Raw genomic sequence first — 21,585 nt, 5'->3', positions numbered from 1 at the left:
GTAGGACTCTTTAATGCTAAAAATCTTAATATTCTCTATAGCATGGATTCAAATACTAAATCTAAACACCTATTACCATCTTTTAAATTCAATTTTGAATGCAGTTAATAAAAAATATCTAGTCCTTGACTCTTTTGGTAAACTTCTAGAAAACAGTAGTTGAGCTAACAGCAAAAACTTTATGGGAAATCTATTTCCTACAGCTTTTCCAGATTCTAAAAATGTAGAAAACAGACCAAACTGTGGTATTCACCAGAGTTCTGGAGGGCCCATTAAACATGATTCTGTAAATGTGTCAAGGTTATTACAAAGCATAAATCTTGTTACTCCAGAGGAGGTAAATACTATATCCCCATTTTAAATCATATTTTAGATCAACTGCACGGAAACATTTTACTATACACAATCAATGAGCCATCTGCTCTTACCCAAGAAGTGGTGGGATTTTTAACTAGATTGAATTCAGCTAAACATGATTTAAAAACATTTACATTCTAATTTTTTTTTACTCCAGGTTTTTCCACTGAAAACTATGATGATAGCCATAATTAATCTTTTATTTCATCCAACTGATAATAGCTCACACAGTTTTTGCCCTTTCTCCTTCTGTCTCTCTAATAAGTATTTAGTAATCTATACTGTCCCAATGTAACTGAGGCCTTGAAATTTTCTATTTAAGGGGAAGAATAGTACACTATATAGGAATAGTAAAAAAAACAGATTTCCACTTTTTGTAACTTGCATTGTCCTTGACGTCTCTGAAATTTTGTGTTTGAAGACACACCTGCAAAGGGTTTTTTGTCATAGCCGCTCTAATGATAAAGTGTATGGAAATGAACACTTCAAAGGATGGAGTTGTCTGAAATGAAGCTCATCCATCATCTTGAAGGGCTAATGTGGGTATGCGCATCAAAGCCTGCTGCAGAGACTAAACCGGAACCACCTCCTCTTTATGCCCCTCATTCTATCAGCTTTTGTATTCACCAAGATTATCAACCTCCCAGAAACCCATTGATCTCCACACTATATCTCTGTGCCCCAGTATTTTTTTTTAAAGATTTATTTATTTGAAAGAGAGAGAGTACACAGGCATGCATGAGCTCAGTGGGGGAGAGGCAGAAGGGGAGAGAGAGAGAGAGAGAATCACTCAAGCAGACTACAAGCTAAGCATGGAGCTTCACACAGGGCACCATCCCAGGACCCTGAGATCATGACCTGAGCCGAAACAGAGTCGGCACTCAACTGACCACACCACCCAGGTGACCCTTGGTTTTTGCTTCTTGAAAAGGAATCTAAGCACCTACTTCATAAAACTATTGCGAGGGGATCGCTGGGTGGCTCAGCAGTTTAGTGCCTGCCTTCAGGCCAGGGCGTGATCCAGGGGTCTCGGGATCGAGTCCCACTCCCTGCGTGAAACCTGCTTGTCCTTCTGCCTGTGTCTCTCATGAATAAATAAAATCTTTAAAGAAAATAAAAATCAAACTGTTGTGAGAATTACATGGTAGTGCCCTTACATTTTATTTATAATAATTTTAATACACAAAGAATTTTTAATTTGGGAGTGTTCAAAATTACTCATCTTTTCAGTTAAGGTTTTTACCTTTTTAATATTATATATTTAGAAATGTGCCCACTTTCTGCATGATACTACAATGATGGACACATGCCATTATACATCTGATACCACAGAATAGTACACCACCAAGAGTGAACACCAAGAATGTAAGCTATGGACCTGGGTGAGGATGATATGTCAGTGCAGATTCATCAACTGTCAACAAATGTTATTACTCTGGAGGAGGATATTGGTAATCTAAAAGGACATATGGGAAATCTCTGTACTGTCCTCTCAATTTTACACTCTAAAAACAAAAACTTTTTAAGTGCCCACCCTTTCAATTATGTTTTCTCCTAATACTTTCATGCTTTTATTTTTCTCATATTTACATCTTCTTATCGAACTTAGTTATAAGGGAAAAAATGGTTAAATAAGTCATGTAATTCAGAGCAGTGTGAAAAATACCTAATGACACAGAACATGCCCAAATGTACTAAACAGCAAAACCCAATTGTTACAAAATAGTATGTCTGCCATGATCATTTCTTTTGCAAACCATATTTCTCAATCTCTTTCATTTACAATGAACAATAAATAAGGAACTTTATTTATTTACAATTTTATTTTCATTTATTTGAGAGAGAAAGAGAGAACCAGAGCAGGGAGGAGGGGGAGACAGAGAGAGGGAGAAGTAGACTTCCCCATTGAGCAGGGAGCCTGATGTGGGGCTCGATTCCAGGACCTCAAGATCATGACCTGAGTCTAAGGCAGATGCCAACTGACTGAGCCATCTAGGCACCTCATAAATAATTTTAAAATGAACAATTTAAAAATGAGATGACATGTGGAATATGCCTGATTTAATGTCTGTCATTCAGGCAATTATTTGCCAATGTCTTCCACAGTGTGTCTGGCCTGTGCTTTCAGGAAGTAGACCTATTAAATCTTCCAGTCTTTGAATTCTGTGCCCCTAGATTTAAAAATGTTCATATTGCACTTACAGCTCACCTTGCAAGGTAAAGTCAATCCTTGTTAGGAGGTAAGCACCAGTGCAGGCACACAGCATTTACTGAATGGAGGTCAACTTCTTGAGGGCAGGAACTGTGTCCGCCACCAGGTACTGGCCAGCCTGTCCTGTGTAGCTTGCGCACAGTGGCACTATGTGAGGATGTATTGGATTTCAGAGCCCAGCATGGAAGTAGTTCTTCCACTGATCAACTGCTAGTATGCTTTCTCTGAGGTGAGCTCCAGCCTTCAAAGGGATTGAGAATTTTTTCTTTTTAAAGTCTTCTTTTTTAGCAAAAGCTTGAACATACAGAAAATTAGGCTGTTTCATGTTTATGGATATGTTTGCTTTTTTAGCTGTGATCTTCCATTTTGATAGAATACAATGTATGGTACTATTATTCTTAGAGGGAAAAATTACAGCCTGAATGAAGAAAGAGGGTCATTCATTTTAATTTATCTCAGAGTAAATTTACGGTTAGGCCTTCACTGTGCGTCTGCGACCATCCAGGCAGGGGCTATAACTGTAGAAAGGTGGAAGAGCTTACTTGCTGTGGATGTTTTTTCCAGTGCCAAACAACTGTGCCATTTACTGTTATGGCAGTTGCTCCTGCCAGGGTTTGGAGGCCTCTGGAGAAATGCTGTTATGCACTGCAAGACTGGGAACAGAACAAGAAATTCAAGAAAGAGGGAAACCTGACTGAATTGGATTAAATCAAAAAGGGAAATGCAGATCTCTGGATTTAAAAATTTAAGACAAAGCCTTTCTTCTGATCTCAGAAATAACACATTCACATTCTCTGAGTTCCAAGACAGTAAGATCTCTTTTGTGTTTTTGTAGATCTTATTTAATATAAAATAATTTCACCATTTAAATGAAAGGCACATATAGCTTCCAACTGCATAAGCAGTTTTTATATTTCTTCATCACTAAAGGAAACACACTCCAGAGAAAATTCAGTAAGTAATTAGAAAGAATATGATGCATTTTATGCACAATTAACTTTAGATTGTCACTTTTTCTATTTTTGAGAAGCTGCTGTTCTCTGAGGGCACTATTCTTTTTTTTTTTTTTTAAAGATTTTATTTACTTATTCATGAGACACAGAGAGAGACAGAGAGAGAGAGAGAGAGGCAGAGACACAGGCAAAGGGAGAAGCAGGCCCCATGCAGGGAACCTGATGTGGGATTTGATCCCGGGACCCCAGGATCATGTCCTGGGCGGAAGGCAGGCACTAAACCACTGAACCACCCAGGGATCCCCTGAGGGCACTATTCTTTAAACAATAGATGTAGTACATCCTCTAAGTATAGCATAGGCAAAAAAGCAAGCATCCGACACCTCCTGGAAGTCTTTCAGGTTAATTCTAATTAATAACTGCTACCATTTATCTAGTGCTCACTTGGTGCCAAACATTATGCTAAGTTCTTTAGGTACAGTATCTCATTTAAATCTCAGAGCAACTGGGGTATTACGGAATTCCATGAGCTTAAGCAATTTGCCCTCGGTGATTTAGTTATTTGTTTAAAAGCTCATAATCCTAAGGCACACCTAGAGGTCCCATCTGCATGGTGCACATAGAAATCAGATGATTTTGAAAGTCATTTTTCTAAAGGTGTCTGTTAAATCAACTCTGAGTGGGAACGGGAGAATGCTGGTGACCTACCATCTTCGGTCCTAGAACTCTGAGATAAGGAGTTCAGAATCCAAGCATTAGACCACAGTGCAAAGAGGAAATGCCTGATAGCTGACTGCTAGATTTTTCAAGTCCTAAATGCAAAGTGGAATCCCCTAAGACTATATTTTTGTCTTTGTACAAACTGCAACCTGAACAATAGTAGACACTTATTATGCTTTCTTTTGTTGTACAGATATTATATCTAGACTGATCACCATTTTAATTTTTTCTGACTCATGCCAAAGGAAGACAATTAAAATATTTCATTTGGGGGCAAATACTGCTCCTATCCTTTAAGAATATGAGTGATCATTCAGAGTGTCTAGAAATTAGAAAAACATCATTTTCTTTTTTTTTTTTAAAGATTTTATTTATTTATTAGAGATGGTGAGAGAGAGAGAGAGAGAGAGAGAGAGAGAGAGAGAAAGAGAGAGGCAGACACAGGCAGAGGGAGAAGCAGGCTCCACGCAGGGAGCCCGACGTGGGATTTGATCCCGGGTCTCCAGGATCAGGCCCTGGACGGAAGGCGGCGCTAAACCGCTAAGCCACCGGGGCTGCCCACATCATCATTTTCTATTTACTTCCAGTAAATGGAGAAGAGCCTTTCCCAAAGTTTCTCCTTTCAAAGGTGACTCAATGATATATAAAAAGAGTAATAACTTATTTAGAGATGTCTTTATTTTTTATAGTATTCTTATTGGTGGAAAGAATTATCCTTAGTTCTGATTTGGTGTTCCCATTATACCTAAATTATCTATCTATTATCTTAAAATCTGAGATCTAGAACTCTTCAAGGATAATCACATGTCCTACTTCTTCTGGGACAGTTCAGTTTATGCACGTTGAGAGACAAAACGATTTTCTACATCTCTCAGCTTCTGTGAGGTGACCATACTTGGCCATGTGGATGAAGGAGTAGGAAAAGCCATCATTTCCAGAGGCCCCCAGGCAACCTGGTATCCGGGTTCTAGAAGGGACATCCATACTATTACAATAAATTCTCCCTTTTGATCAAATTACCTTGAACTATTTTCTGTTCTTTGCTATCAAAAAGTTTCCACCCATAGAGTATCTGTGGTGCCTATTTCTATATATTAATTTATACATTCAAGTGACATATCTCTTTCTATCTCCTAAGTCTTATGCTCTCTCAGACACTTAGTAACTTATCTTGGCATTCAAAAGGAAAAGAAAGGAGGAAAATACAAAGGCAAAAGGCTTTCTATCCAAAAGAGCTTTCTATGCTCTTGAGCTACAATTCTGGTTTTCTTATCTGTGTTTGGCTTACTCTCCTGAATACTGACAAAAAAGGGCTTTCTGAGATCCTACACGCGGTCTGTAACTTCAATCTCAGCTCAGTGATTCCTGGTCCCAGAAGGACACTAATATTTTATCATGGGTAAATTCGCTCATCTTTTTCTAAATTCTGAATATCCAGTTCAATGAGTTATATCATTCAGGGACAATAATAGCAGGTCTAGAACCTGAAAACAATAGCCTCAAATGAGAAACATCTGTTTTTATAAAACTCAGAAGTCATATTATAAATGGGTTTTCTATATGATTCATATTTTTCTTTATAGGTTGATTTCTGCTACTGGGAGGAAATATCCAGAAAACACAATTTTGAGGTAAATCCTTTATGTTAGGTACTAAAGATAGGATACTTAATTGCCTTATTTTATAATTTGTAGAATTAGGGTTAATACAGCAAGATTCAGCAAAAGTAAATGGATGTAAATCCTTTTGTTATACTACATAAACTTTCACTTAGAGGTCTTTAATGAGATTTGTTTCAATAAAATTAATTATTCAAAAATACAACTCAATTTTTCATAGTTCAACTGAACATGAATATAAATTTATGCTGGAGAGCAACTCAATTAAATCTATTTTAAAAAACTTACCAAATTGGAAGTCAAAGTTAATTAACTTAAGCTGGGATTAGAGATATTAATTATACAAAAACTAAAATTTAGTTCAAGCAACAGATTTGCCTGAGGTTTGAATATCATGTTATAATATAATACTCAACACCATCACCTCTGCCCATTCTTTTATCGAAGTAGAAGGATTTATTATGAACAGTTGAGAAATTATTATTAGAAAACTGAGATGGAATTCAGGTAACTAGAACTCTTGATAATGAAATCTGAGAGTCCTTCTCCCTACTTAACTTTTAAATATATTCTGTATTTTACATTTCATGACATTGGAATCTACAGGTTAACTTTTTTCCTTTAATAAGCTCTTTTATTGGGGATCCCTGGGTGGCGCAGCGGTTTAGCGCCTGCCTTCGGCCCAGGGTGTGATCCTGGAGACCCGGGATCGAATCCCGTCGGGCTCCCTGCATGGAGCCTGCTTCTCCCTCTGCCTGTGTCTCTGCCTGCCTCTCTCTCTCTCTCTCTCTGTGACTATCATGAATAAAAAAAAAAAAAAAAAAAAAACTCTTTTATTGAGTATAAGACACAAGAAAAAAAAGTGTTTATAACTTGATGAATCTTTTTATAGGTTAATTTTTTTACAAATACTTTATTTGAGAGAGAGAGAGAAAGAGAGCATGAATGGGGAGAGGGGGATAGGGAGTCTTAAGCAGACTCCCTGCTAAGTGTGAAGCTCAACATGGGGCTTGATCTCATGACCCTGAGATCATGACCTGAGACAAAATCAAGAGTCAGATGCTTAACTGACTGAGCCTCTCAGGTGCCCCTATATGTTAATTTTTTAATCTAACAATTTCACTGCTAAAAATTTATCCTAAAATGATCAAAATGTCTATCATGACTATATGTATAATAGAGAAAAAATGGAAAAACCATACACTCATCAACAAAATGTTTATTATATTTGCCATTGTTAAGCTGATAAATATAAAACTGTGGCATTAAAAGGAAGAGAAGGATGACACAGACCTAGATCCACTGCTATAAAAAGATATTGAGTGAAAAAAGTAAATGATAACATATCATGTTATCGATCACATTATTTTCATTTATGTAAAAGTTCTGAGTCTAAAGATAGCTCTGTATTTACTAAATGTCAACAGTGAAGATACGTCTGGTGGGATTTGAGGTGATTTTATGTTTGTTCTTCTCTATTGATATTTTATTACTACTTTGTAATAACACTATTTAACAATACTTACAACATACAAGGCAAACTGCATGTACATGCATCTTTTTAAAAAGATTTTATTTTTATTTATTCATTTATTTATGTCATTTATTCATGACAGACACAGAGAGAGAGATAGGCAGAGACACAGGCAGAGGGAGAGGCAGGCTTCATGCAGGGAGTCCGACGTGGGACTCGATCTGGGGTCTCCAGAATCACACCCCAGGCCAAAGGCAGTACCAAACCACTGGGCCACCAGGGCTGCCCTTATACATGCATCCTAAATACATTATTTCACTTAAGTCTCACACAAATCAGTAGAGGAATGCATTATCACCTGATTATACAGATGGAGAAACTGAGGTGTAGTGATTTTAAGGAACTTAACCAATAATGACATATCTAGAGCCAGTTTTATAGCCAAATCTAAGCCCAAAAGCCTGTCCTGTTAACAATTAGAAAACATTCCTAAGGGTATTTATCTGAGATTTTTAAAAAAAGTCATAGGATAAGCAACTCATTTTTAATCCTGGGAAATTTTAAATCCAATTAACAGGGCCTCACAAAATAGAAAACCCAGAACAAGAAATATTCCAATTGCTTCTTCCAATAGAAGTATAATAGATATGTTATATCCATCCATTTACTCATTTATTCAACAGTCACTCTCTAAGTGATGAGGACACAGGAATTTTCATTACCATCATTACCACAGCTACTATATATCGAGCACCAGGGATATTCTAGATACCAGATTCTCTGAAAGTCACATTATAGGAATTACTTTATTCAGTCAGATATGGTTCCTGCACTCAAGTATCTGGTACTTTAGAAAGTGACAGTCTTGGAAACAAAACATTACAGTGCCATATGATAAATATAGGCATAAAGTAAGAAGTGATTATCTCTTCTTGGAGATGGGTGGGTTGGTCTTGAGGCGTAGACAGAATTTTAGCAGGCAAGGGAGGACGTGAGTGGCAGGAAGAGCACCAGGACCAGGGGAAAGCATATGAAAAGATGGGCAGGTAGGAAACTGCAGGTGTCTTTCTAGGAGCCACAGGTACTTTATTATAGCTTTGGGGAGGGTAGGCAATGTGTTACAGAAGTAACCAGGTCCTGTTCAAAGACCTTGTAGAAGATTTTCTCTTTCCAAAAACTTTGGGCACTTAGCCCCCATGAAGAATGATGCTCACTTGTTTTCCAAACCACCATCAGTTTTCCAAACCACTGTCTGTTTTGCAGATGGGAGAGAGGAAGAGATGAGAGAGGTAGCAAGGCTTGGACAGAACAGGGAAGATGACTGAAATTCATGTGAAAACAATTTCACTATAATGAAAAAATATTTCTGAATAAATTGTCACATTAATCTTTTTCTCAGAAAGACAAAATAATACACATCAAGCTCCAATAATTTAATACTTCGGGCAAAGGAGCAGGTTTTAAGGACTCAGTTTAATGACGCAGTGCTGAAATGAGGTCTGCAACTTCAATGTAATCTATTTCTTGTGAAGTAAAATGTTCCCAAAGGAACAGATTCATTTAAAAGGCTTAAGCGTGAGAGATTTATTTTCTCTCCAACAAATCTAATTAAATGGAAATACCTTCTAAAGGCAGAGTAATAGTAATATGTAGCTCGCCTCTCTCTAAACTTGATGTATTCAGAAAACAAGATGTTCTTTTGAATTCTAAATCTTGACAATTCTGAAAAATACTGACTTCGAGGAATTGAGCAAAAGAATTACATTTATGTTTTGCTCTGATTGTTAGTGTTTCTGTGGAAGTTGCCCCAATTGCCACAGGTTGGTTGACCTGATCAAAAGGAAGGGGGTGCCTGTAGATAATTTCCTATTACCTGCAGGGCATAGGAAGGAATAAGTGAATGAAAGCAGAAGTATAATCTACCTCTTAATAGCTCATTAATATTGGAAAGGAATCATGTTTCCGTAGGAGACTGAGGCATTACAAGTCACATCTATCGGTGGCATTGTTAGTCACATATGCAAATAGGACTCAGGTGACCACTGACCTGGAATTTCTTCTTCCAAGAACATTGGTACATGCCATGAGTCAAGACATCCCCCAAACTAGTAATGCTCCACGTAATGTTTGCTTCTTTCATACAATGATCTAATTAGAGGTCCACCCCAAGTCCCTCTGTTATCAGATTTCTTCCTCTCTTAACTTCAAAATATTTTCGTTGACCCTTCCAGAGACATGGTCACAAACCTCATCAGTCATCAAAGGACTTCATCAAAGTTCCTAATGCCCTTCTTCCCAACTTCAGCTTCTCTTTAAAAAAAAAAAAAAAGTTTGACACAAATCTTGTCAGTGAATCGGTCCTATAGAGTCAGGATCAGATCATGTACATATTTAAAGCATGTCTCACAGAGTCTCGCATCGGCACACTGTGCTGCATGACCAGTGGGCAAGGAAGGTGCTCCTGCACTTTGGTGATGAGGACACTGAGACTCAAATGTGGGGACTTGTCTAAAGATTCTAGGGAAGACAACAGCAGAGCCAGAATCCAAACTGGCATCTCCTTATCCCAAAGCCTCCTCTGATCGGGTATGGGGCTGGAATGGGATTCCTGCTACTATGCTTAATACTCATTCAAATCACCTATAGCACAACCACTTTCCTCTCTCTCCAAAATAATTTCTCAGCACCCAATTCTCATTCTAAACTCTGCAGCAGTGAAGGCAGATAAAAATCCAAGTGGCAGGGATCCCTGGGTGGCGCAGCGGTTTAGCGCCTGCCTTTGGCCCAGGGTGCGATCCTGGAGACCCGGGATCGAATCCCACGTCAGGCTCCCGGTGCATGGAGCCTGCTTCTCCCTCTGCCTATCTCTCTGCCTCTCTCTCTCTCTCTCTCTCTGTGACTATCATAAATAAATAAAAATTTAAAAAAATTTAAAAATCCAAGTGGCAACGTTAAAAACCTCCTCTCTAGAGTCCTACTTTCTCAGTCACTTCCTTATGTAGGTATATGTAAATATGAATGATAGATATGTAAATAATTTTTTGTTCAATTAAAAAAATTGCATCTGTCAGGTTGGCTATGGTCTGATTACATACACTGTTTGCTAGGTTGGGGTGGGGCAGGGGTGTGGAAATAGCCTCTTACAAACCGTGAGGTAAAAAATTGTATAACATGGAAGATGGTTTTTTTTAATACTACATATTCAAACAACTGCACAAAGACATATGTACCATTATGTTATAGTATTATTTGTACTGACATATAAATAATATATATCATAAATGACATTATTCAGTAAAAAAGATATGTACAATATGATTTTGTTTACTTACATTAATTTTAAAATCTATCATGTGCACAATGTATGTGACAATGCATGAAACCAATAGGAAAGACGGTAAGTTGACAGGGGTTACTTCTAGAGGGCTAGTATTACAAAGGTAAAAGAGGAAACCTTTTTTACTAGTATTACAAAGGTAAAAATTATTACTTTTATCTGTACCATTAGAATTTTTTAGGATTCCATAATATTTAGAAGCACATAAAACAGTGTAATCTGTGAGTTAACAAAGAAAATAGCAGAAAGAATTAACATCTTTATGACAACTTAGTATGTTAGGGAATCAATTAGAATTAAAATCTATTTGCCAACCTAATACTTTTGAATCATAGCCAGAAACATAAAATAAGGATGGGCAATAAAATTTAGAGTAAAAATAACTTTAAATTATGATATTTAAATATTGTGCAAAATTGAGCATTCAGCTGAGAAATCATCTTATTTTCCTGTCCTAATTTTTCTAGCCACAGCCCCTAAGTTACCTCGATCCCATTCTCTGAGCATTTAAAAGAGAGACTCAGTTTAAAGAGCCATAAGTACTATGGACCATTTAAGGATCTCTCTTCCTTTGCCTTTTGCGGATTCCAGGACACCATTCAGTGCTACTTGGTTGACAAAATTACTAGTTACATCACTGAGCACATTATTTTATTTCACACAATGTGTGTAATCTGAACTGAGTAACAAATGGTTATATTTTCTACAATAAGGCTACAAAGGTTCCTGGTACTTCTTTTGATGTCCTTCTATGACAGGAGCAAAAATTCACACTAGACTAGACTAGTGACTAGACTCCTAATAAGATTTGTGAAGACTTGTTAAGACTAAGACTAGTGAAAAGCACCCCTAAGCACCACCTTCAGAGATTCTCATCTAGTAGGATGGGGTGGAGGGTTGTTATTTAGGTGAATCTGTCCTGCGATTCTGATTCATAGAGTTCATTGAGGGCAATTTATACATCTAAAGAGATTTGCTGGGTAAAACTTTTGAGAAAGGATTTATAGCTTTTATGTTCCTCAGAATAGAGATTTGAAATTCCTTAGGCTAAGTCACATTCTAAAGTTTGAGAAGCAAAATTTTAGATCCCAGAATCACAGAACATTAAGTTTGAAAGATTTTTAAAGATATTACTGAATCCTCTTCCATTTTACAGTTAAGATATGACAAGAGAGATTAAGGGATTTATCTGAAAAAAAAATGTATCTGGTATTATAAGCCATCTCTCTTATTAAAAATAGTACATTTTAAACAAATAATAACTAATATTCTTGTTTTTCCATTCTGTCATCTTTACCTTTGAATTTCAGGCCAATTAACTAAGGTTAGCATTTAAAAAAATCTATACAGGGGCGCCTAGGTGGCTCAGTCAGTCAAGAGTCTGCCTTCGCCTCAGGTCATGATCCCAGAGTCCTGGGATCAAGTCCTGCATTGGACTCCCTGTTCTGAGGGGAGCCTGCCTCTCCCTCTCTCTCTGCATCTAACCCTGACTGTGTTCTCTCTCTCTCTCTCTCTCTCAAATAAATAAAATATTTTAAAAAATATATACAAAGAAGAGACATCTGATCTAAATAAGGGTATTTATGGTAATAACAAAAATAATGTCATGAACTTATGCCAAAACAGTTGGGCTAGGTTTTTTATTTTTTTTATTTTATTTTATTTTATTTTATTTTTTTAATTTTTATTTATTTATGATAGTCACAGAGAGAGAGAGAGGCAGAGACACAGGCAGAGGGAGAAGCAGGCTCCATGCACCGGGAGCCTGACGTGGGATTCGATCCTGGGTCTCCAGGATCGCGCCCTGGGCCAAAGGCAGGCGCCAAACCACTGCGCCACCCAGGGATCCCTGGGCTAGGTTTTTTAAAATGTCTCTGGAAGTATAGTGAATAAAATACACTGGCAAAAGATTGGAATGAAGGAAATGCACATCTGATTCGAAGACTTATTTAAGTAGTTCAATGTAGCTGGATCATATAATGAAGGACTTGGAATATTAGGGTAAGGAGTTTTGACTATCCCATTTAGTGAGTGTCCTTTTGTGTTATACTTACATTTCATTTTAAAACAAAATAAATAACATCTTTTAAAAAGGTAAGAGTGGAAAGTGCCTGGATGGATCAGTCAGTTAAAAGTCTGACTCTTGATTTCAGCTCAGATCATAATCTCAGGATAGTGAGATTGGAATTCTTGTGCGCTGGGTTCCCTGTTAAGCTCAGAGTCTGCTTGGGATTCTCTCTCTCTTTACCTCTGCCCCTTCTCCCACTTGCACCCTTGTCCACACACTCTGTAAATGAATAAAATCTTTAAAAAAAAAAACAATTATATATAGATAACATAAATAGGTGCCTAAAAGCACTTGACAAAATACAATGTCAAATTGTGGTTTAAAAGGAAAACCCTCACATCAAATTAGAATTGAATTTCCTCAGCTTGATAAAGGGCATATATGAGAAACCTACATATAGCTAAGCTGTTATTTAATCATCCAACACCAAATGGCTTCTGAGATTGAGGGGAAAAGAGAGAGAGAGAGAGAGAGGAAAATGAAGGAAGGAAGGAGGATAAATGTCATAAAGATTGAAAGTGAAGAAATAAAACTCCCTATACACAGATGAAATGATCATCTACCTCCATAAATGCTACAGAATCAACAAAAACTACTAGAACTAGTAGGTTAATTTAGCATGATTATAGGACACACGGTCAATACACAAATATGTGATAATCAATTGTATTTCTATATACGAGCAACAAATAAGAATGAAACGATAAAAATTTGACTTATAAAAGTACTTAATATAAAATACATAGGAATACACTTAAAAGTCCTACACTGAAAATTATGAAAAATTTTAGAAAAATAATTAAATGGAGAGATCTCACATTCATAATTTGGAAGACTCAATATTGTCAAGATGTCTAGCCTCCCTAAATTAAACTATAGATTCAATACAATCTCAATCAAAATCCCAGCAGGCTTTTAAAAACAAACAAACAAACAGAAATTTACAAGTTGCTTCTAAGATTCATTTGGAAATTCAAAGGACCTAGGAGAGCCAAGACTATTTTATTTTTTTTAAAGATTTTATTTATTTATTCATGAGAGACACAGAGAGAGACAGAGACACAGGCAGAGAGAGAAGCAGGCTCCATGCAGGGAGCCCGACGTGGGACTCGATCCTGGGATTCCAGGATCACACTCTGAGCCAAAGGCAGATGCTCAACCGCTGAGCCACTCAGGCATCCCAATTTTTAAAAATAAGAACAAAACAAGGATTTAGTGTTACTTGAATTCGAGACTTGCTATAAAGATATGGTAATCAAGACAGTGTGGTAATGGCATGAATGACAGGCAGATTAATAGAAGAGAACTGAGAGTCCAAAAGGAGACACAGTTATAGGGTTATTTCATTGTTGACAAGGGTACAAAGGAAGTTAATGAGGGAAAAAAAGTCTTTTCAACAAATGATGCTGGAACAACTAGGAACTCGCATGGAAGAAAATCCATCAACCCTTATCTCACAGCACACACAAAAATTAATTTAAGATGGATCACAGAACTATACATAAAAGCTAAAACTATAAGGTTTTTAGAAAAAAATATAGGACAATATTACTATAATTACTGGAGATAAACAAAGATTCTTAACTAGGACAGTAACTATAAAAGAAAACATGAATAAATAATGTTTTCATCCAAACTAAGAACTTCTATACATAAAAAGATATCTTAAGAGAACAGACAAGTCACAGATTGAAAGATCCATAAATCATACACTTGATAAAGAACTAGTATCCAGGATATATAAAGAACTTCTACATTCAATTCAATTATAAAAAAAAAAACCTAATTAAAAATGGGGAAAAGGCTCAGACACTTTATAAAATAATCTATCTGACTGGCTGCTAAAGAAGAAAAATACTCAACATCATAAGTCATCAAGAAAATGTAAATTAAAGCCACAATGAGAAACCATTACAAACCCACCAGAAGAACTAAGGTTGTGGAGCAACCAGAATGCTCATACACTGCTGGTGGGAATGTTTAATGGCCCAACTACTTGGGAAAGGGGGCTGGCAGATTCTTTTTAACACACAACTACGCTGTGTCTCATTAACTTACTATTAATATTTATCCAAGAAAAAGGAAACTATCTGTCCTCAAAAAGACCCATCACACAAATGTTCCTAGCAACTCTATTCGAAACTCTGCAAAACATCTAAAAGTCCATCCACAGGTAAGCTGATAAACAGATTGTGGTGATTATACAATGGAATATTATTCAGCAATATTATTCAGCAAAAAGTAACCAACTACTAATACATGTAACAGGACAGATGAATCACAGACATGCAAAGTGAAAGAAGCTGGATATAGAAGAGTACATACTATATTATCCCATATATATGACATTCTAGAACAGGAAAAAAAAATGAAAGTAGAAAAAAAAAATCCATGTAGTATCAGCTCCCAGGATGGGAGAGGTTCCAATGGCAAAGTACATAAGACAAGTTTCTGGGGAAGACAGAAGTGATAGAAGTTTGGATTATTCAGGTGTATACAGTGGTCAGAATTGTACAGAGAAGATCTGTGCATTTATTTTTTTGTAAATTTTACCTACTATAAAAATAATAATTGCATAGGGGTGGATATTTGGAGGTATAGGGACACACAAATGACTGAGTGTGGGCAACCACTGAACTATATGATGGCTATACAGAAGGATTTCATTACATCATTCTGCTTACTCTATAAATGCTAAAAAAAATCAATAAGAGTTTTTTTTTTAAAGAGGAAAATCACATATGGGTACCTATTAGAAGTTTTCCTATTAGAATACCTTTCGATTTTCAATCCTCTAACTTCATAGGATTTACATATACTCTTATATAGGAAAAATTTATATCAATTTCCCCAATGCAAAGTAAAACATTTTAAACAAACCGTTTAAGGGAAAAATCCCAACCCTACTCCAAGTAGAGAGTTGCAGAGTGACATTTTAAGCTATACACTGAGTAGCAACAAGAAGGATGTGAAGTTTGGATGTTGGTAGAGTGAACAGAAACTGTGTTACTGTATACAATGCAACTGTGTTAGCAATCAAACTATTTGGTGGTTCTGAAGAAATAGCAGACACTTCATATCCTAACACAATTATGTGTTACCTATAAGCAATTATTTTTATTGCACTTCACTAATATTTTAAAAAAATGGTAGGAGGGAGGGTTGGGGTTGATGTGCAATGCATAAATTCTTCTGACTTAAAATAATGAGAGTAGCTCATGGCTACTCTTTGGGTAGAACGTCTGATTTTCAGTTTGGATTATTGATCTTAGGCCTCCTCTTAAAAACTGTAATTAAAAGACACATAATACAACCATATTTTTGATGAGTTTAAGCAGCTGTCTGATATTGCTAGTAAGTCAAACATAGAATAAGAATCTCATTAACACTTTCCTTTCAGACTTCATGCCTTAAGATTGAATAGTGACTGCAAGAAATTTCCATTGTGCAAATGGAGCCAAATACAGACATAACTTATATGTTGAGGCTGATATAAAGAAAATCTTCCCAATAATCTAAGAGCATACCTTGGGCACCTGGGTGGCTCAGTCAAACGTCTGACTTTGGCTCAGGTCATGATTTAGGGTCCTGGGATTGAGCCTCGCATTGGGCTCCCTGCTCAGTGGGAGTCTGCTTCTCCCTCTCCTTCTGCCCCTCCCTCTGCTTGTGTTTGGTCTCTCTCTCAAATTAAAAAAAAAAAAAAAAAAAAAAATAGAAGCGTATCTTTCTCAATTACATTTCAAAGAGGTACTTCTTTGGTTACTATAATGACAAAGAGCAAGTCTGGAAAGAAGTAAAGAAACTGGAAAAAGCAGAGAATGGAGGCCTAAAGAACTATCCTAATATGTCACATAAGGCTGAGGGAAAACTGCAGAAAGGAGAGTCTTGAGATACACTGCTAAAAACCAATTATTCTTTTTTTTTTTTTTAAAGATTTTATTTATTCATGAGAGACGCAGAGAGAGAGAGAGAGAGAGAGAGAGAGAGAGGCAGAGACACAGGCAGAGGGAGAAGCTGGCTCCCCGTGGGGAGCCTGATGTGGAACTTGATCCCAAGATGCAGGATCACAACCTGAACCTAAGGAAGACCCTCAATCACTGAGCCACCCAGGTGTCCCTAAAAACCAATTATTCTTTCCAAGTGGCAACTTTCTTCCCCAGCATACATCCCTATCTCTATTTTTCATATTCTTTTCATGGTAATCTTTCTTCTATTATCCTCATTTTTACTTTCTGCTTCCATGGCACTTTCTCTTTCATGCACTTTATCACTGATTTTAAGATAATGTGGCTCACTACAGAAATTCCATATAAAGCTTTTGTAGTGATAATGAGGACTACAATAATAAAAATTAAATGATTGTCACTCCTCCAAAAGATAAGAAAGAATACAGACTTTCAGCCTAAATATCTCAGCAGTATAAAGATAGCGAAATGTGACTAAATAATCCAAAACTCTTCCCCTAACAAGCCAGAGACAGAAACCAATGCCAAGACTTCACCTCAGGAAACACATACAAGAATGAGCCACCCAATATGAGCTAGGGTTTACATAATATTTCCTGCAGCCTGGAAAGAAAACCTTAACTTAATAATGGTATTGAGGAGGAAAGCTCTTAAGTTATGAAGTTCAGAGAAGTTCTCAATTTGGGCAAGAAAAAAACCTCGAAAAAGGATTACTTTTCTTCTTTGATTCTTGAGGGATGGCTGTAATTTCACTGACTGCATTCTTCCTTTATTGAATTCAAAATGGCATCCAGTTTTAAGAAGATAAAAAGAGTAACAAGGTATTATATTGTGAGAAACTATCTCAGGTATTTTGAACTAGTACCAGACTAACTGCATTATTCTAGATCTACCAAAACTACAAAATGATGAGAAATTCACTTATTATTTTTTAAATAAGCTCTATGCCCAACATGGGACTTCAGTTTGCAACCCTGAGATCAAGAGTGGCAGGCTCTACCGACTGAGCAAGCCAGGTGCCTCCACCAACCATTTTTTAGAATCATTATTAATCCAGAATGAAATAACTTAAGAAGATAGCCTTTAGAAACAAAAAAGGTAATGTCTGCATGTTGACTGTACCCCTTCATACCTCAGTCTCCTTATCTGTAAGATGGGGATTAAAAGAGCACCTACTTTCATAGGTTTGTTGTAAGTTAGGAGAATGCATGTGAAGAATTAATCAATTAATTATTTTATTAGGATTTTATTTATTTATTCATGAGAGACACAGAGAGAGAGAGGCAGAGACACAGGCAGAGGGAGAAGCAGGCTCCATGCAGGGAGCCGGACGCGGGACTTGATCCCGGGTCTCCAGGATCACACCCTGGGTTGAAGGCAGCACTAAACCATTGAGCCACCTGGGCTGCCCACATGTGAAGAATTTTTAGCACTAACTTGAAAATGGTATTTAATGTGAGCTCAATTCCCAATACGGCTTCCCTACCCCCAAATGTTTTCTTAATGAGCACGTCTTTTTGTAATTCATATTCGATATCATACGACAGACAATGTAGGAGAGATGACTTAACAAGACATAGATAGCTATACGCCAGAATAACCAGGGTGCTGCACTTTGAGGAAAGGAAATATGTTACACACACACAGCAGAAGCCTCAGGACTGTTTTTATGTGAGACTGACCCCTCAGAGAGCACCACATTCTTCTGTTGACTTCCAGAGTTGTGAATTAGACTGTAGACTATTTTAAGAGTCCCCAAATGGGGTCAGTTTAGCTTTGCATATGGAAGGTCATACTCAGGATCTGCTAACAGTATTTATTTTTATCTGGCTCCGTCAACCAATTTTTAACAAGCGCATTGAGACCTAACAGATGTATAATACATTACTGTTTAAAATGTAAAGTATGACACTTATGAAACCATTGCCACAATAAAAAAAATTGAGTCAATCAATTTAGTTTTGCACTTTTAGCTATTATAAACCTATCTCTTAATAAAACTAGGGAAAGTCATTTTATTGCAATTTTGCCAATTCTTTAGTCTTCTTTCTGCTCCTCAAACTAGTGTTTCTAAAACAGGACATTTTATTACATGAGGTCTCTTAGGGCGTAATTATTGCATTAAGAAGCACACTTTATAAAATTATGTCCATGCATGGTAATAATCTAGAAGAGCCGATCTAAGATAACAGAAGCTTCTGACTGAAAATTAGAATCTTATCTATGGATGCACAAAAGAGAGCAATTTCTTTACTATTCTACTGTACTTCTAAATCACATTTAAGTCTTCCAAAAGATTTTAAAAACAATTCACTGGCAACAAGCAGAGAGTGAAGAATAGGCGCTGAGACTGGAGTGGCGTTAAGAGCCGTGAGGTAGGAGTTTTGTCCTGATGCAGCTACGTGTATCTGGGCCATTTAGGTTTTATGGTTTGTTTGTTTGTTTTTTCTCTTGTAAAATAAACATAGCAAGACAATAATATCTGAGTTTAAGTGTGGTTCTACGTCTTCATCCCTAGCAAGTATGGGAAATATTCGTGCTTTTTATTTGTAGTGTAAGTAAACATATTACACACTTGGAAAATAACATTTAGCTTTGGGTTATTCTGCAGGTAAATGTTTCAAAGGGAACGTACAGCCTCTCTCTTGAAGGGCGTGGGAGCCAGATGAGACACAGCTCTATATGCCAGCCCAATCAATTGTGGATGTCTCGTGCCACCCACGTGGCTTCTTCTGGCTACTTTTGTAACCCGACAAATCACTCCAATTCCCCACGCAACATTATCCACTCTCTCTTCCCACACTTGCACTGTAGGGAAGATTATAAATAAATCCTATATTCATATGATAGCACCATGCTCAGGCCTGTGTATTTTCTGGGACTAATTGCTCAGGGAAAGCCAATACTCTGGTGCAAGTCTCATTCCAGTCTACATGGTAATTATATGCTAATGCCTTTTGAAATTAATTCAGAACCCCCACACCAGCATTGCAGTGAAGGGTAAAGAAGCTGAGATTTAATCACACTGTCTTCTGGGGGCTTAATTTAAGATTTCTTTTATACATGAACTGGGCCATCGATTGACAGAACTCACTGGGCTGTTCTTACGCTGTAACAATGCAGTCCCACGGCAACAGAACTGCTGGCGAATGGCCTGCGGAAAAGGAGTCACACACAGGCTCTAGTAAAGAAGCTGAGCTTCTGACTTCAAAGAAGCCACAAATGTGTGTCCCACCAATCTATTCTCTACTTCCTATAAATTAGCCTCACCTTAGGTCCTAAAATAAGTCAGATCGACTATAAATAAAAGGAGGCTCAGGGCAAAAGAAGAACATAACAATAGGCAACAATGTAGTCCTGAGAAATAACAGGAATAAATGGTGGAGTTGTAAAAACAATCAAGAAACACAGATAACTTTACCTCATAGAGAAGTCACAAAAATAAATGGAGTGTGGGTGGTAAGCAAATAGACAAGATTTGCTCTAGCCCAGAAATCTAGTAAGAATAATCTAAAAACCCACTATAAATGCCTCCCACACAATGCAGTCCTTCTACGATCTAAGGCACTGCAATATCCAAAAAACAGCTATTTTAACACTGGCTTGTAGCTTTCCTGGTACTCATCATTAAATCAATTTCCTATTCTCAGTTCCAAAGGACATTGGATTTGATATCATGTGATATACAAATTCCTCACGTATCATAGAAAAATGATTAAAATTTTTTCTCAGCTATAAAAAGAAACCAGGGAAATGTTTCCCACACAAATTTTTTCCTGTCATCACTGACCTAGAGCCAAAAGTCACATGAGAAGATGGGTGGGTTATAACTGCTTAAGAATGCAGTCTGTGCATTTTTCCATTCTCCCAGTTTTTAAGATGCTACATGGAGCTATTGAGGAAGATGATGGTTTCCCTTTGGGACATACTTTCAGAGACAAATGTATTAATATAAATAAACTAAAAAAAACCCAAATGCACATACAAATATTATTTTACAAATAGTATCAGCTAAATGCATTACTTTGTGCTGGATACTGTGGCAAAATCTAACTATCTTCTCTCATTAGTTCTCTGAACACCCTCTAAAGTTAATACTATATAATCACTAGGCTGTAAGCTCTATGAGAACAGGTACCATGGATTTTGTTCACCAGTGTAAAATCAGTGTCTTGTTCACACACTGCTTCCTACATGACAGATGCATAGCAAGATACTTGCTGAATAAGTAATTTTCATTTGATAAAGGAGGCAGCCGAGGGTCAGAGAAGATAAGTAACTAGCCAAAGATATGGGATGCTAGAATGTATGTTCCAACATATTTTCTTTAGACAAGAAAATCAATGGGGAGTGGAGGAGGATCAACTTATTGCCATGTTTAATCTTCTCGTCCTTTCCATCTCCACAAGAAGATAAAGTTGTTGAATAGCGACAAAAGAGCCAAACTCAGAAAGTCAGAAAAAAAAAAAAATAGGTGGGGTTCCAACATGGCAAGATGTTAATATCCTTTTTCAGACAAGAGAGTTCTTCCAGCATCTTGCCTCAAAAACGGGAGACCTGAATTTTCTAAGGAGGAAATGTGGCTAATTACCAGTCAACTATGTGCACTGCACTGTGTTTATTAAGCTCCTTCTGAAACGCAACTAAGAACTGAAAGAACTGGGATAAGTTAAAGCAGGTCTTCCAAGCTCAGTCTTGCTGTCCTGGTCACAGTGTGGACTTTTGTATGTGGACTGTAACACATTCTCATTACTCTGTAGCCATTCCTCATTTGTTACTCCTATCTAATACAATGTCAGACAGAGAAATAAAACACCAGTGCTCCTGTTGGTCTAGATCCCATGGGCCATTATTCCATCTAGAGTCTTAATAAAATAGAA

The 21,585-nt window shown here is 37.0% G+C and overlaps 1 protein-coding gene across 8 annotated transcripts in view; it reads right to left on the bottom strand.

Annotated features, from left to right (window-relative positions):
• Nucleotides 1-21,585, bottom strand: part of PATJ (PATJ crumbs cell polarity complex component) — a 354,601-nt gene that overhangs the window by 123,487 nt on the left and 209,529 nt on the right. The gene's annotated exons all lie outside the window — the stretch shown is intronic.

This window comes from Canis aureus, chromosome 3 (genome assembly GCF_053574225.1).
Source record: "Canis aureus isolate CA01 chromosome 3, VMU_Caureus_v.1.0, whole genome shotgun sequence".
In the NCBI taxonomy this organism is placed as follows: Eukaryota; Metazoa; Chordata; class Mammalia; order Carnivora; family Canidae; genus Canis; species Canis aureus.
This window is presented reverse-complemented; position numbering and strand designations above follow the sequence as displayed.